Raw genomic sequence first — 16,845 nt, forward strand, 5'->3', positions numbered from 1 at the left:
TTGCCTTGCAAGCAACCGATCCAGGACCAAAGGTGGTTGGTTCGAATCCCAGTGTCCCATATGGTCCCCCATGCCTGCCAGGAGCTATTTCTGAGCAGACAGCCAGGAGTAACCCCTGAGCACCGCCAGGTGTGACCCAAAAACAAAAACAAAAAAACAACAACAAAAAACAAACAAACAAACAAAACTCTCAACAAGGTAAGAATTGAAGAATTTCTCAAGGCCATTTACTAAAAGCTTATGGCAAATATACTTAACAGGAAAAAACTGAAAGACCTTCTTCTAAAATCTGGCACAAGACATGTTTTCCCCATTTGCCACTTCTATTCAACATAGTACCGGAAGTTCTTGTCATAGAAAACAGGCAAGAAAAGGATATTAAGGGCATCCGCATAGGAAAGGAAGAAGTCAAGCTCTTACTGCAGATGACATGATACAATATTTAGAAAAATCTTAAATAATCAACCAAAAAGCTTCTGGACACAATGGATTTGTATAGCAAAGTGGTTGGTTAAAAACTTAACACTTGGGCCCGGAGAGATAGCACAGTGGCGTTTGCCTTGCAAGCAGCCGATCTAGGACCTAAGGTAGTTGGTTCAAATCCCAGTGTCCCATATGGTCCCCCGTGCCTGCCAGGAGCTATTTCTGAGCAGACAGCCAGGAGTAACTCCTGAGCACTGCCGGGTGTGGCCCCAAAACAAAACAAAACAAAACAAATCCAAAAAAAAAAAAAAAAACCAACCAAAAACTTAACACTTAAAAATTCAGGTGTTTTTATATATAAATAGTGAAACAGAAGGAAGAGACATTACAAAAACAATCCGGATTAACAATTGTGCCTCAGAAAATCAAGTACCTTGGAGCCAACATAAGTAAAGAGGTGAAAGACCTATACAAAGTACACTATAAAACAGTGCTTAAAGAAATAAAAAGAGGATACAAGGATATGGAAACATATATTATGCTCATGATTTGGGAGAATTAACATCATTAAAATGACAATACTTCCCAAAGCATCATACAGATTTAATGCAACCCCTCTAAGGATTCACATGGCATTTTTCAGAGAAGTGGATCAAACACTTCTGAAATTTAAATTCTGAAATTAAATTATTCATGGCACACCCATCAATAGTTAAGCAATTCTTGGGGGAAAAAAGATGGGAAGCATCATTTTTCCTAACTTTAAACTGCACTATAAAACAATAATAAATAAAACAGCAGTGGAAGACTTGAGTACTTTGAGACTGACCCAAGTAATCTTTGAGAAAACGAAAACAAATACAAGATGGAGCAAGGAAAGCCTCTTCAACAAGTGGTGTTGGGAAAACTGGTCAATTGCATGCAAAAAGTTGAACTTAGATCTTTCTTTAACACCAGGTACAAAGGTCAATCAAAATGGATTACAATCTTGATATCATACCTGAAGGAAGTATTCATAGCTTCATGGATAAACAGCAGCTCAGAAACTTTATAGACTCAAAACCAGCCTTGAAAGATAAACTGAAAGGTCTACTTAAAGACAAGACAGTCCAAAAGATACACCAAACTTCTACACAAAGATAGTTCTAAATCACATGACAATTATCTCTCAACATCAATGGGCCTAATGCACCAGTTAAGATACACAGAGTGGCAAAATGAATCAAAAAGGTGAATCCAACATTCTTCCACCTACAAGAAACACATATGAATAGTCAGAACAAACACAGACTCAAAGTCAAACACATCAGAAAGGAAGAAGGGGCCTATATAAATAGCTTAATGACACAGCTTATAAAATTAGAAAACAATCAGCAAAATGAACCCAAAATAAGTAGGCAGAAGAAAATAACAAAGCTTAGAGCAGAAATTAATAAAGTGGAACCCCCCAAAAAATCCAAAACATCAATGACAGCAAAAGTGAGTTCTTTGAAAAAACAAACAAGATTGATGAACGACAAAACTCACAATGAGAGGGAAATAGAGAAACTTAATAAACCAGATTAGAAATAAAAAGAGGGAGATTGCTACAAGTAATACAGAGATTTAAAGTGTAATCAGAGACAACTTTGAGAACGTCTATGCCATAAAACATGAGTTCCTGGAAGAAATTGGAGGAAAAAAGAAAAAAAAATAGAGACAAGGGCCAGAAGGACAGGCTCACAATATGAAGCTCATCATAAAGAGTGGTGAATGCAGTTAGAGAAATGACTACACTAACAACTACCATGACAATATTGATGAGTGAGAGAAGTAGTATGCCTGTCTTGAATATAGGCAAGGGTAGGGAAAGAAAAATAAGGAGAGCATTGGTGGTGGGAATTTGCACTGGTGAAGGAAGGTGTTCTTTCTATGACTGAGGCCCAACTACAAACATGTTTGTAATCATGGTGCTTAAATAAAGATATAAAAAAGAAAAAAAGAAGAAATACAAATGGACTAAAGACATGAAAAATGCTCTATGACACTAATCATCAGAGAGATGCAAATCAAAGCAACAACGAGGTATCATCTCATGTTACAGAGACTGGCACACATCACAAAGAACAAGAACAACCAGTATTGTCATGGATGTGGGGAGAAAGGAACTCTCATTCACTGCTGATGGGAATGTTGTCTAGTCCAGCCTTTCTGGAAAACAATGTGGATATTCTTTTAAAAGCTGGAAATTGAGTTTCTTATGGTCAAGTAATTTACTCTAGGAACAAAAAAACACAAAATAAAAATGACCTCTGCAGAAATACAAATGGCCAAAAGGCACATGAAAAAATGCTCCGCATCACTAATTACCAGGAAGATGTAAATCAAAACAACAATGAGGTACCATCTCATATCACAGAGATTGGCATATATCACTAAAACAAGAACTATCAGTACTGGAGGGAATGTGGGGAGAAAGGAACTCTCATTCACTGCTGGTGGAAATGCTGTATAGTCCAACCTTTATGGAAGACATTATGGAGATTCCTCAAAAACTGGAAATTGAGTTCCCATATGATCCAGCTATACCATTCCTAGGCTATACCTCAGGAGCAACAACAACAACAACAACAGCAACACAATACAAGAATGCCCTCCTCATACCTATATTTAATGCAGCACTATTTACAAGATCCAGAATCTGGAAATAACTCAGATGCCCAACAATAGATGAGCGGCTAAAGAAACTGTGGTACATTTATGCAATGGAATATTATGCAGCTGTCAAAAATGAAGTCATTAAATTTTCCTATATATGGACGGACAGGGAAACTATTATGCTGAGTAAAATAAGTCAAAGGGAGAGTAGAGAAGGGTCTACTAGGATAACAATATATGGAACTGATTGCTCTGGACAAGAACTTAGTACTGAAAGTGGAGAAACTAATGGCAATGCATTCCTCCATTAACAATAGTGTAAACCACAGTGTCAAAAAGGAAAGAAAGAAAAGCAACTTGCCTGCCTTAGAATTAGGTAGGAGTAGGGGGTACGAGGTAGGAGAGAAATGGGAGACATCAATGGCAGGATGGGTACACTGGTGAAGGACAATGTACTATCTTTTTTGCTCTATTAAATGCACCTGACTATAAGATACACATAGTTTTTAGATATGAAAACAAGAAAAATTATTCTAAAGCAAATGGTTTACTAAAATATTTCATAAACTATAACAGAATAATATTTCAATCATGTTAAGTGAACAGTAGGCAACGTGACATTACGAATCATTTTGACTGTCTCTCCTCCCATGCACTCAGGCTTCAGCTCCAGGCAGAATTCATTTCACAAGACGCATCTTTTTGGGGAAAAAAAAGCACATCTTATGGTACAAAAATATGGTATATTGTATGACTGAAACCCAAGAATGAACCATTTTGTAACTGCAGTGCTTAAATAAAGCAAATAGGGGCTGGAGCAATAGCACCGCAGTAAGGCATTTGCCTTGTATGTGACCAACACAAGACAGACCCTGGTTTGAATCCTGGCATCCCATATGGTCCCCTGAGCCTGCCAGGGGTGATTTTTGAGCACAAAGCCAGGAGTAACCCCTGAGTGCTGCGGGGTATGATCCAGAAACCAAATAAATAAATAAAGCAAATACAAATTGTAAACAAAAAGAATAAAGAAAGAAAACACACCCTTCAAAAGCATTGGTATCAGCAATAGAACTTGGCATTCCTGGACCATGCGGTCACAATTGTGTCCACATGACTTCTCCTTTTTTTTTATTTCGTACTGTCATTTCCGTGGGAACACACAATCTAGATGCCAATGTGTATCTGAAGTCAGCTAATATTCAGAAGAAAAATAAGACACAGAATGATCAACTAGCGAGAAGAATCAAGCAGCACTGTCATGGGAGAAAAGAGGGAACACTGTATAGTAAGTTTAAGCATCTCTTTACCAAGCAAGTTATGTGTGTGCTAAGTATGGGATGGTGAAACTCTGACAGAAGACAGTGTGGAAAGCCCACTCCATATGGTCAAGGAAACATTCTTATCTTATCAGGGAAATCTCACATCTTATCAGGGAAATCTCAATAACACTTATGATTGGGTTTTAAAGAAATGAGTTTGGAATGATACATGCAGAAAAGAGAGGACATTGGGAGTGAGGGGGAAAAGTGAGAAGTTCTTCATATTTTCACAACTGGAGAAAGGACATAGCCACTTGTAAATACACAGACCCAAGACACAGGCAAATTAATGTACTAAGATTTACTTAGAAGATTAACATTTCACATTCCTTGTTAGGCCCTGTAATCATACTGAGATGATTTAGCTATAATAGAATGGATTATAGCTGAAACTGCTGCAAGACACAAACTATTTCTAAGTACATAAAGAATCCACAAACTATGTGATTGTGGAAAAATAAAGTCATTCGAGAAATGTTAAGCCTCCAGTACCTAGGGCTACACCAACTACTAAGCACAGAAGAACTCCCCTAGTCAGATTAACATAATCCTCACACTAAAGTACAATCAATCACAATTTTTATTGGTGTATACAACATGCCCAGGTTTAAATTAAAATTTCAAGTAGAGGGGCCGGGCGGTGGCGCTGGAGGTAAGGTGCCTGCCTTGCCTGTGCTAGCCTAGGACGGACCGCGGTTCGATCCCCCGGCGTCCCATATGGTCCCCCAAGAAGCCAGGAGCAACTTCTGAGCGCATAGCCAGGAGTAACCCCTGAGCGTCACACGGTGTGGCCCAAAAACCAAAAAAAAAAAAAAAAAAAAAAAAAATTTCAAGTAGAAACAGAAAGTCTGACAGTTTGGAGAAACAAAGCAGCTATCAGAAACAGACTCATATTATATTGTTGTTGAGATAACCAGAGAATTAAAGAAATGATAAGATAGTAGGAGATGAAGAAAATAGGCCATTTGTAGGATAATGTAGAGAAATGAAAATTGAAACCAAAGGAAATAAGAGAAAAACTTAAAACACAGAAGCTATAATGAGGATTGTCCTAGGTTAATCAATTGACCTAATATTCTTGAGAAGAAAAATGATTAAATTAGAAGATAGGTCCATAGAAGCCCCTCAATTGCTCCCAATTAACATCAAATGAGAAACATGAATAAAATTAAAGAAATAACAGAACATCCGAGAATGTTGTGAATGATCAGAAGATTTCATATGCTTACTGGAATACCACAAAGAGACCAAAGAGAGACTGGGGCAGAATACAAATCTGAGGCAATAATAACTAAGAAAGTGCCAATGTATTAGCCCAGAGTAACTGATATTGAGCAAGTATAGATAGTAACAAGCAAAATAAACAACAAAAGAAAAGGGAAAACATTATACCATTAAAAATGGGAGAAGAGGGGCCGAAGAAATAGCACCATAGTAGGGCTTTTGCCTTGCAAGCGGCTGACCCAGGACCGACATTGGTTTGAATCCCAGCATTCCATATGGTCCCCCATGCCTGCCAGGAGCGATTTCTGAGCATAGAGCCAGGAGTAACCCCTGAGTGCTGCTGGGTAAGGCCCAAAACAAAACCAAAAAAGTAAATAAAAATGAGAGAAGAGATAAGCAGAAATGAAGAAAATGTGAAAAATCATCAGAGACATAAGTCAAAACAACAATAATACTGGCACACATCAAAAAGAACAAGAACAACCAGTGCTCGTGCTGATGTGGGGGAGAAAAGGACTTATGCACTGCTGATGGGAATGCCAACTGGTCCATCCTTTTTGGAAAACAATATGGACATTCCTTAGAAAAAACCACTATAAATTAAACTTCTATTCAATCCAGCAAACAACTCCTGGAAATATACACTAACACCTTAAAAATCCAATTAAGAAAAGGCACCTGCTCTCTTATGTTTATTGTAACACTATTCACAATAGCCAGAAACTGGAAGCAACTCAAGTGTTGAGGACAGATGAGTGGATAAAGAAACTATGGAATATCTATATAATGGAATATTATGCAGCTGCTAGGAAAAATGAAGGCATGAAATTTGCCTAGACATGGATAGACATGAAGCATATATCATGTGCAGTGAAATGAGTCAGAAAATGAGGGGCAGACTGAATGATTGAACGTGTCTGTGGGATATTAAAAATAGTATTAGACTAGACTATAGAAATGATAGGGAGAGGGAGTTTAGTTAGGACAGAAAAGGAACTATTATGACAGTTGGAAATGATTGCACTGGACAAGAACTTGGTGATAAGTTCTTGGAAATTGATAAGCATTGATACACTTTAAGTAATAGTATTGCAAACATGGTGCCTAGTGAGAGAGAAAATTGCTCCTTATCTGCTGGTAAATCATAAGGTCTGAGTACACAATGCATTTGTATTGATTCATATTCTCTTCTCATTACACAAAATAAATGTAGAGAAAATTTATGGAAGGATAAGTAAATAAGCCAGGGGTCACACTCTTTATTTTTTTGGTTTTTGGCTCACACCCAGCAGTGCTCAGGAGTTACTCTTGGCTCTATGCCCAGAAGTCCCTCTTGGCAGGCTCGGGGGACCACATGGGATGCCGGGATTCAAACCAGGGTCCATTCTGTGTTGGCAAACGCCCCACTGCTGTGCTATCACTCCAGCCTCTCTTTATTGTTTTCAATTTTTGAGATCTGTGGGAATTTTTTTTAAAAACTTGATTTTGGGGGCCACATCTGGCAGTGCTCAGACATTACTCCTGGCTCTGCACACAGAAATGACTCTGGGTGGTGCTCAGGCGGGGCATATGGGATGCTGGGGATTGAACCTAGGTAGGCCACATGCAAGGCGAATGTCCCATCTGCCATACTATTGATCTGTCTCCTGTCCCCTTTCTTAACACCCTGTCCAGTCTTTCTTCCATACAATGGGAACTACATTACAGATGGGAAGCCCTTTATCACATAACAATGCAAGTAATTGCATTTCACGAAATGTCCTCTAAGCACACTCAGAAATGGATGCAGTCCCACCTCTCTGTTGACTACCAGAAAGAAGGTCTGAATCAGGAAGATGGAAGAAAAGCTACATAATTAAGAAGATCTCTATGTCCAGTGATCAGGAATACTAGCACACTGCCTGCTATTTGAGGAGAATAAACTCCAAATGCTGAAGTCACAAACTTCGCTTCTCTCAAGACACCATGAGAGGAGGGTGAGACATGATGGACAACTAGCTGGTGTCCCTTGAACCACAAGGATACACCAGAGGGTCTACTTAACAGGGAGGATTCCAGACTTCCCATGCTCTACGTGTGCATCCCTGCAAATTGTCTGAGATCAGCCTTCCCCCCAATACAGGACAAAATAGAAATAGGATTGTGAGTCTACCATAAATATTCCCAGCCAACTCATTCCGTGGTTTCATTCCAGTTCATTCCACAGGATGGTTTCAGCTCTCACTGCTGCCTCCTGGGCAGCACAGGGTCAGGGATATCAGATACTGGACATGAAGAGCTAGGCTGACTGAGTGAGGGTCTCAGCTTTCTGAGCTCAGGTTTCCTCAAGCACAGTTGTTCTCTTCAGAAATCCTCTGCTCTTTCCTCTGTTCTCTGCAGCCCTTTTAACACACACCTGTTAAGCCCTCAGCTGATGTTTGTCTTAAATTCATAAAACCACAAGTCATCCAGGTTTCTTCATTAACTTGACAACTTTCTACCCCCAGAGCCCCAAACGACAGGTGAAAAGGTTATAGAAGGGCTGGCCACACAGGGAATCTTCTTAGAAGTTGCTCTGTTTTCCTACAATAAAAGCTCAAAATACAGATCTTGGCCAACCATGAACTTAATGTAGAGGTAGAGAATGGAGCTTTATATCTCAATGTCATCTGAAATCACAGCTAATTTCTGCAGGAAGCCATGGTGAAAAAGTGGCATTAAGAAGAAGAGATGGGGGATGGGCAGAAAAAAAAGGAGAGATGTAGAGAGGGGAAAAAGAAGTGAAAGAGTGGGGAGAGATGGATAGAGAAAGTGATGAAGAGAGCAACAGGAGGGAAGAAAGAGGGAAGAGAAAGAGAGAGAGGGAAGAAAAATGTTTGCCACAGAGGCAGGCAGGAAGAGGGAAACTGGGGACATTAGTGGCAGAAAATGTGCACAGGTGAAGGCTGTTGGACTGAATTATGTGACTGAAACTGAATCATGACCAAGTTTGTAACTGTGTATCTCATGGTGACTTAATTAAAAGTTATTAAAAACATAAAAGAAGTACTCGTGCAAGGAAAACTTGTAGAGGGCCAACAGGCACTTGAGAAAATTGCTCATCACCACTTATTATCAAGAAAATACAAATCAAAGTTACAATGACATCTCACCCTTTACCTGTGAAAAAGGCCGATAGCACAGAGGTCAGAAACAACTGGTGCTAGTGAGGGGAAAGAGGAAAGGAATTCTCCTTTCCTGTGTGACTGTCAACTGATTCAGATTCTATGTAAAAAACATGGAGATTCTCAAAATATTAAAGGCATAGGGTCACACCTAGAGACTTTTTTCAAAGAAAACAAAAAGGTTGGAGCCAAAGAGAGAGTACAGCAGGGACGACACTTGCCTTTCATGTGGCCAGCCTGGCTTCAATACCTGGAATCCCATATGGTTTCCCCACTACACCATGAGTGAGTGATTCTTGACTGCAGAGCTGGGAGTCCCCTTAAACACGTCTGGGTGTGGCCCACACTCTCAAAGAACAAAAGTAATCCCAAAATGCAAACTAAGATTTATGCACATTTAAGTTCATTGCAGTGCTATTTACAATAAATTATGATGGGAGAAATCCAAATGGCTACCAGCAGAAGAGCAGCTGAGGAAGATGAAGTCAATTTACATGTTGGAATGTTACTCAGCTACAGTCAAAGACAAACGAATGCCTTTGTAACAGCTTGAATGGAAGGGGCCTGTGTCATGGTAAGTGAAATAAGTCAGAGGGGACATACGAGAACCAAATGATATCACTCTGATTTTCATTGTGTGTTTGCTTTTGCTTTTTGGGGAGCCACTTTTTTGTGTGCAAGGCTTCCTCCTGGCTCTACCCTGTGCAATCACTCTAGGCAGGTTCAGGAGACCATATGGAGTGCTGATAACTAAGCTCAGGTCTATCATATGCAAGGCAAATGCCCTCCCCCACTGTACTATTGCTTTGATCCTGTGGTAAATACACAAAAGCAAAGTAGGAAAGAGATAAAACTAACTAAAGACAAACTCATGAACTCCCCTTCTAGAGCTGAGATCACCAGGGGAAGGAAGAGGAGCAAAGAGGGAGACTGAAGAAGGAAAAGGATTCAGAGAAATGTGTCAGAGGGGTATTGGTACCTCAGTGAAGACTGTAGTATAGTGACATATAAATATCAGTATCTATTTCAGAGCATGAAGCTGTACTCCTCTCACATAATTGTTGAAGTGAATGCCTTATCAATAAAAAAGATACCACCAAGGGAAAAAATGCCCATATGGTCTGTGTCATCTCAGAGAGCTGGACTCTCCCAGGGCCACAGCTGCCATAGCACACTCGTCACACCCAACTCAAAAATAGTCCTAAGCCTGGTCTTGAACATTCTTCTCTATTCTAGGCTCAACATCCAGGGCATTTTGTATACAGACTGCAGCTCAATAAGAGATATATCTGGAACAGGAACTAACTTCTGTACTGCCATCAGAAGAACTCTAGAATGAACCAACCATCCAGCCTTCTGGAAACACCTTCCCACATGCAGGCTTCATTATCTCTTCATTTCAATCTACCTCTTTCAGAATTTAATGTTTTCTCTGTCTTAATCTCAATATCCAAGCCAAAATCAATGATAATAGATTCAATGGACCTAAACTTTATCTAAACTCAAAGGGGCCTGTTACACTGGGGACAAAGAGGAGTGGTACAGGATGCACTCTGGGGCCACTAGTGGAGGGAGGTTGACATTGGGGGGTGGGAAGGGCCTTGAATCATTGTATATCTCAAATTCAATGATGAAGAACTCTGTTGGTCACAACTGTTTCAATAAAATAAAATTAGAAAATAAATTTTCGGGGCCCGGAGAGATAGCACAGCGGCATTTGCCTTGCAAGCAGCCGATCCAGGACCAAAGGTGGTTGGTTCGAATCCCAGTGTCCCATATGGTCCCCCGTGCCTGCCAGGAGCTATTTCTCAGCAGACAGCCAGGAATAACCCCTGAGCACTGCCGGGTGTGACCCAAAAACCAAAAAAACATAAATAAATAAATAAATAAATAAATAAATAAATAAATAATTTTTCTCTGTCTTTTGGCATGTGTGTGGTTACATGTATGTGGATGCACATGCATAAATCTAAAATAGTGCTCAGGGGACCAAGGGGTATTTTTTGTCCAGATGTTTCAATTCTTGGACCAAGAATGTGGTACTGGAGCAGAGCTATAGTGGGGGGGGGATAGCATAGAGGGGAGGGCATTTGCCTTGCATGCTGCCAACTTGGGTTTGATCTCTGGCATCTAAAAGGCCCCACAAGCATTGCCAGAAGTAATTTCTGAGTGCAGAGCCAGGAGTAAACCTGAGTACCATTAGCAGTATCACCCATTTAACTTTCTATAAAAGGAACGTGGTACTGCTAAGACCCAGTGCAGGGAGCCACTAGTGCCATAACAGTGAGTACTCAGGACATATGTGACCATGTGGTGTTGGGAATTGAACAAGTCTCATGCGAAGTCTTAATGCCTGTGCTTCTTCCTTCTTGACCTTCTCAATGTACTGGTAATGTGGATCTTCTCAGGCCTTCTCAAAGCCATGACTGCCTAGTATATGTAGTCAAGTATGGTAGTATTTTGCTCACCGCTTCTTGATTTTTATTCTGTTGGAATAGGAAACTAAGTGGAAACTAAGCTTAACATTTACTAAGCTTTACATTTCTCCCTCCATCTATATGATCCTTGCATTATCTCCCCGATGGTCCAAATAGAAAGCCAAGAAGCACAAAAAGGCCTTCTAGTGAGACTCTAAGCAAATATCTGGCCTACCTAGTCAGTTTCCTGTGATCTCCTTTTCTCTCAATGGCTTCCAAAGGCTCCCTGTTCTGGAAATGGTCTGCAATGACTCTACAGAATAGTGAACTTCATTTTCATGGAAAGTTTATTTCCAAAGGATCCAAAGGATCTCAACAGTCTGGGGTCAAATCGCACATATGCTTCATAATTCCTAGCTATGTATGCCACAGTAGAAGGTTCTAGCAGCCAGAGACCCAGATGGAGAAATGGAATTTATGCACTTATGCATTTACCTGTGAATAGAGGGGTTCCCTGTCCTTTCATTCCAGATTAGCTCTACCAGATTTAGAACTTGCACCTAGTCAATTACCCTTTACTTAAAATATCTCATTTAAAAAGGTTTGTGTGTATCAGTTTGGGGAATATAGCTTTATAGGTGTCTATGAGTAAAAGTCTCATGGAAGTCACCACCAACGTTCTCCAACCATCACTATTATCAGACTAAACCCCTCTGTCCTTTCCTCTCTTCTGCAACCCTGCTATGTCTGTAATAATCTGTTTGCCCTCTTTGGCCATTTACATTCCACATATGAGTGAAACCACCCAGAAATTAATCCTTGTTTGCAATATTTATAAAATGGTCTTTTATCATACCTGAGAATATTTTCTAATTAAAAAAATTTTTTTTTTACAAATTTTTAAGTTTGTATTGTTTCTACTACAGAGACAATTTCTTAGGTAATAGCAATAGCTTAGGGGTTCAGCAGAGTTTGGGGATTTCTGTGGAAAGATATTGCACCTAGAAAATGGGCACCTAAATTGTGTACTGAAGGTCAGTCAGGGACAGAAAAAAAAAAAAGGAAAAAGAACCAAACCTAGCTTTTTAAAAACTTATTTCTCTCTCTTTATTTCCTTTGTTGTGATGGTTGTGATTGACAAGGGTCACACATATGCCTGGTTGTGATGGTGTTAGCGGGGAGGTTCAGCCTTTTAGTTGAGGTACTTAAACATTTGCTGCAAAGGTTCAAACTCAATAGTCATCGTTCTTATTGGTAGTGTTTTCTCAGGGTTGCTGTGTTGCTCCCATAAGTGTTTTATGGGGGTCATTCTGTCTTCAAAAATGCTTACATACCATTTAGTTTGGGTGGACTGGAGGTCATACACTTTGTTATAATGTTGGACATCCCAAGAGCAGATCCAATGAGATTGTAGCACTTGGTGCCTTTGGGAACCATGAGGAATTGAACTGTTGGTCTCATACTTGCAATGTTTCATGCTTTCAGCATCTGAGCCATTCCACAGGCCTCCCTATCTTTATTTTCTTAAAATTCCCACATATAGGGCCCGGAGAGATAGCATAGCGGTGTTTGCCTTGCAAGCAGCCGATCTAGGACCAAAGGTGGTTGGTTCGAATCCCGGTGTCCCATATGGTCCCCGTGCCTGCCAGGAGCTATTTCTGAGCAGACAGCCAGGAGTAACCCCTGAGCACCGCTGGGTGTGACCCAAAAACCAAAAAAAAAAAATTCCCACATATTCTATGAACACAGATCATAAAGCTTATTGAAAGGATTCAGCTTTATGCTGAAAAGAGAAAGCCAGAAAATGCATGATTTCATTGAAGAAGAGCACACTGTAAGTAAACCTTAGAGAGTTTCACTCTCATTTTCTTTTGAAGTTCTTTTCCTCCTTTGGGACATGGGTGGTCTGTGCTCAGGACTTACTTCTGGGTCTGTGCTCAGGAGTCACTCCTGGCAGGCTTGGGGGACCATATGTAGTACTGGGGATAGAACCAGATCGATCCCCGAGGCAACACAAGTGCTTTCTTCTGTATTGTATATACAACCTCTTCCTCATACTTCTATCTGTGCATAGTATTTTGATCTACTTCAAACTACTAGATCAAAATTTCTCAAGTAGGGGGAGGATCTAACCCCTGAGGAACTCCCAGGACATCCAAGAAGGCCACTTAAAAAATCACTTAAATGGAGGTAATTATAAGACTGGAGGATTAACCAATAACCAGAAGGAAGTAGGCATACAAAGTCATTAAGAAGGAGGCCAGGCACAGAGCAAGATGGAGAACCACTGCATTGGGCAAACCACCAAAAACACTTGGGGTGTCTGGAAATCCTACAAATGTTGAATTATGGGATGTCAGGGATTCTAATTCAATTGGTCTTGAGTGGGTTTTAATAGCCTGTGAAATCATAAGCCAGGCTACTGGCAAATCACAATCCCTTCCCCTCACTAGTTTATAATTATTTCTTCAGTGGCCACTAAAGAATGCCAACTAGAGATTTCAGTCCCTTCTAGGCCTCCACTAATTATTTTTTTTATTTCTGAAGCCTAGGATGAAAGGGTTATCGGCGATGGAACATACTGAGATTTGGCCAAGAATGCCTAAGGGCACAGAGATATTTTTAGAGTAATTTCTTTGAGCAGCATACCAAGATGGGAGCAGAGAGATACCAGCTTCAAACAGTGTATAACAGGTGTCCTGGGAATTCTAGAAGGAGAAGAACACTTAGTTACCCCCAATATCCCCAACCCATTTGTTGCCAGGAAAGAGCCCTATTGGACCAGACCACATAATTCTCAGAAGAGAGTCATTTCAAATATGCACACATGCATTAGAGCAACATTTGAAGCCATATTTCAAGGTCACATTCCCACCCTGAGGCAAGGAAAGAATCCTGGGGATTAGAAGCCTGAAAGGAGGAATGTAGCTGATGGGGCACAAGGCTCAGTTTTCTGTACCTGGGGTGACTCCTTCTCTCACTCAGACCTACTAAAACCTCCTTCCACTTTGGCATAAGTTTGCACAAAGTATTAGTTAGGAGTGATTCCAATTGCCCCATGTTAATCCCCTTCTCAACATTTGCAGTATGGACACTATTGGTCATTCCCAGCCATCATGTTGACATATCCCTGCAATGAGATCCTAAAAAGGCCAGTCACTGAGAGAGTCCAGAGCATATGCTCCTTGGTAAACAGACAAAACGCTCATGTGGCCATAGGTCAGGGGCAATGCATTTGGAAAATTCCTAGACTCACATGAGACTGAAACACTAGAAAATGGAAGGTTTGAAATGATAAAAAAAAAAGAAATAAGTAACAGAATGCATTTTGAGTATTAATTTATTTTTGTTTGCTTTGGTTTGGAACCACACACATAAATGCTCAGGGTTTACTCCTGGCAGGCTTGGGGACTTTATAGGAGTCTGGGGGTCAAACTCAGATTGGCTGCAAATGTCCTCCCTACTATTCTCTCTATCTCTCACTCTCTAGCCACTATTTTGAGAAATTTATTCATGTTATTTTAATGATTAAAAGTCCCAAGACTAGGGCTCACTTTGGCAGCACATATACTAAAATTGGAATGATACAGAGAAGATTAGCATGGCCCCTGCGCAAGGATGACACGCAAATTCGTGAAGCATTCCATATTAAAAAAAAGTCCTAAGACTGGAGAGCTAGACTAGCAGATAAGGCTACTTGCTTTACATGTGCCTGACCCTAGTTTGATCTCTGACTCCACATATTTGATACCATATATACAATTCTTGACCATCATTAGGAGTAATACCTGAGAAAAATCTCCAGACAAACAAAATCCCCAAAACTCCCAACAATAATGTACTTAAAAATAGGCAAGGGGAGGGCCAGAGTGATAGCACAGTGGAAAGGCATTTGCCTTGCATGCAACTAGCACAGGATGGATGACAGTTCGAATCCCGACATCCCATATGGTCCCCTGAGCCTGCAGGGGTGACTTTTTTTTGGTGTTTGGGTCACACCCAGCAGTGCTCAGGGGTTACTCTTGGTTTTACACTCAGAAATCATTCCTGGCAGGCTCAGGGGACCATATGGGATGCCGGGATTTGAACCACCGACCTTCCGCATGCAAGGCAAATGTCTTACCTTCATGCTATCTCACTGGCTCCTGCAGAAGTGACTTCTGAGCACAGAGCCAGGAGTAACTCCTGAGCACTGCTGAGTGTGACTCAAAAACAAACAAAAAAAATAGGTGAGGGGACACTGAGAATTGTGGCTCAGTAATACAAAGCTCATTTAAAAAGGGTAAAGCCCTGGATTCAATGCTTGGTACCAACTAGAGAACATGACGGAACAACACAGGAGCCAGAGAGACAGTAGAGGGGTTTAAAGCATGTGAACAACCAGGATCAATACTTGGCATCATGAGGTGCTAGCATCTATGAAGGCCTCTGAAGGTCTCAAGGTCTACCCATTATTTCTGGTCTTCACACACCTTGGGAGGGGACGCCGAGTCTGCTGAGCCCTCCCCTCTTAACATCCAACAACAAAATAAGCAAAGGGCAAGAACAGGCATTTCTTCAAAGGATATAAGCTAACAAATGGATATGAAAACATATGAAAATGTGCTCAGGAAAATTTAGAAAGAATTTTTGGAGCTACCATCAAACCTGGTACAATACCTATTATCAAAAGGCTAAATGTGGACAATACAGTGAGGAAGACACTTGCCTGAAAAGCAGCTGACCTGGTTTAATTGCTGACATCCAGAACCCATATTAAGTCCTGAGCATCGCTGGGTGCAACTTTCTCCTACCCCCCAAAAGACTAAGAGACCATCACATAACTAGAGTTGGCAAGACTTGTTGGCAAAGGAATTCTCGTCAAATGATTTAGGCAAAGAAAACTGTCACAACTAGGATGGAAAAAGAGAATTAAATAAACAAAAACTCCAAGTAGAATGACTCTATGATACAGCAATTCCACTTATGGGTATATTTGTCCATATATAGGTATAAATGTTATAGAAATAAAATAAAACTACCACCTCAAAGAGACAGCTTCATTCTCATGTGCATTGTAGCTTTATCCATACTGATGAAGACTTGGCAATGTCCTATAGTTAATGCATGGATGTAGAGATAAAGAAAAGGTAGGAATTCACCTTCTAGTCATCTGCTAATTGGGGCTGGAGAGATATCTTGGAGGTAAGGCATTTGCCTTGCATGCAGAGGGACGGTGGTTTGAATCCCGACATCCCATATGGTCCCCCGAGCCTACCAGGAGCGATTTCTGAGCCTAGAGCCAGGCGAAACCCCTAAGTGCTGCTGGGTGTGACCCAAAAATCAAAAAATCAAACAAACTCAAAAACAAACAAAAAACACAAACAAACCAAAAAAACTAGTCATCTGCTAATGACACCTTTTGTCCATAGACTATGGTTGTCTCAAGTAGTTCTACCATATAGCCTAGTGGGTCTATTATCGCACTAGGCTCTTAAACTCTAGAAAGTTTGGATATTGATAAAGTCAATAATAGTTGGTATTTCCCAATCACTATGCAATACAGGGCATATGCAATGGAATGACATGGGTGTATGCAATGGAATATTATAGAAATTACATCTAAGTATAATTTAAAGGGCCAAACTCATAAAAATAATAGAATGCTGGTTTCCAAGAGCTGGGAAATATGAAGATAGGGTG

The 16,845-nt window shown here is 40.4% G+C and overlaps 1 protein-coding gene and 1 non-coding gene across 3 annotated transcripts in view; one reads left to right on the plus strand and one right to left on the minus strand.

The window, feature by feature from the left end:
• SNURF (SNRPN upstream open reading frame) overlaps positions 1-16,845 on the minus strand; it is a 482,133-nt gene that overhangs the window by 162,214 nt on the left and 303,074 nt on the right. The gene's annotated exons all lie outside the window — the stretch shown is intronic.
• Positions 14,710-14,816, plus strand: LOC126023529 (U6 spliceosomal RNA). The gene has a single exon (XR_007500645.1). It is a non-coding gene; the product is annotated as a U6 spliceosomal RNA (small nuclear RNA).

This window comes from Suncus etruscus, chromosome 11, assembly GCF_024139225.1.
Source record: "Suncus etruscus isolate mSunEtr1 chromosome 11, mSunEtr1.pri.cur, whole genome shotgun sequence".
Lineage (NCBI taxonomy): Eukaryota > Metazoa > Chordata > Mammalia > Eulipotyphla > Soricidae > Suncus > Suncus etruscus.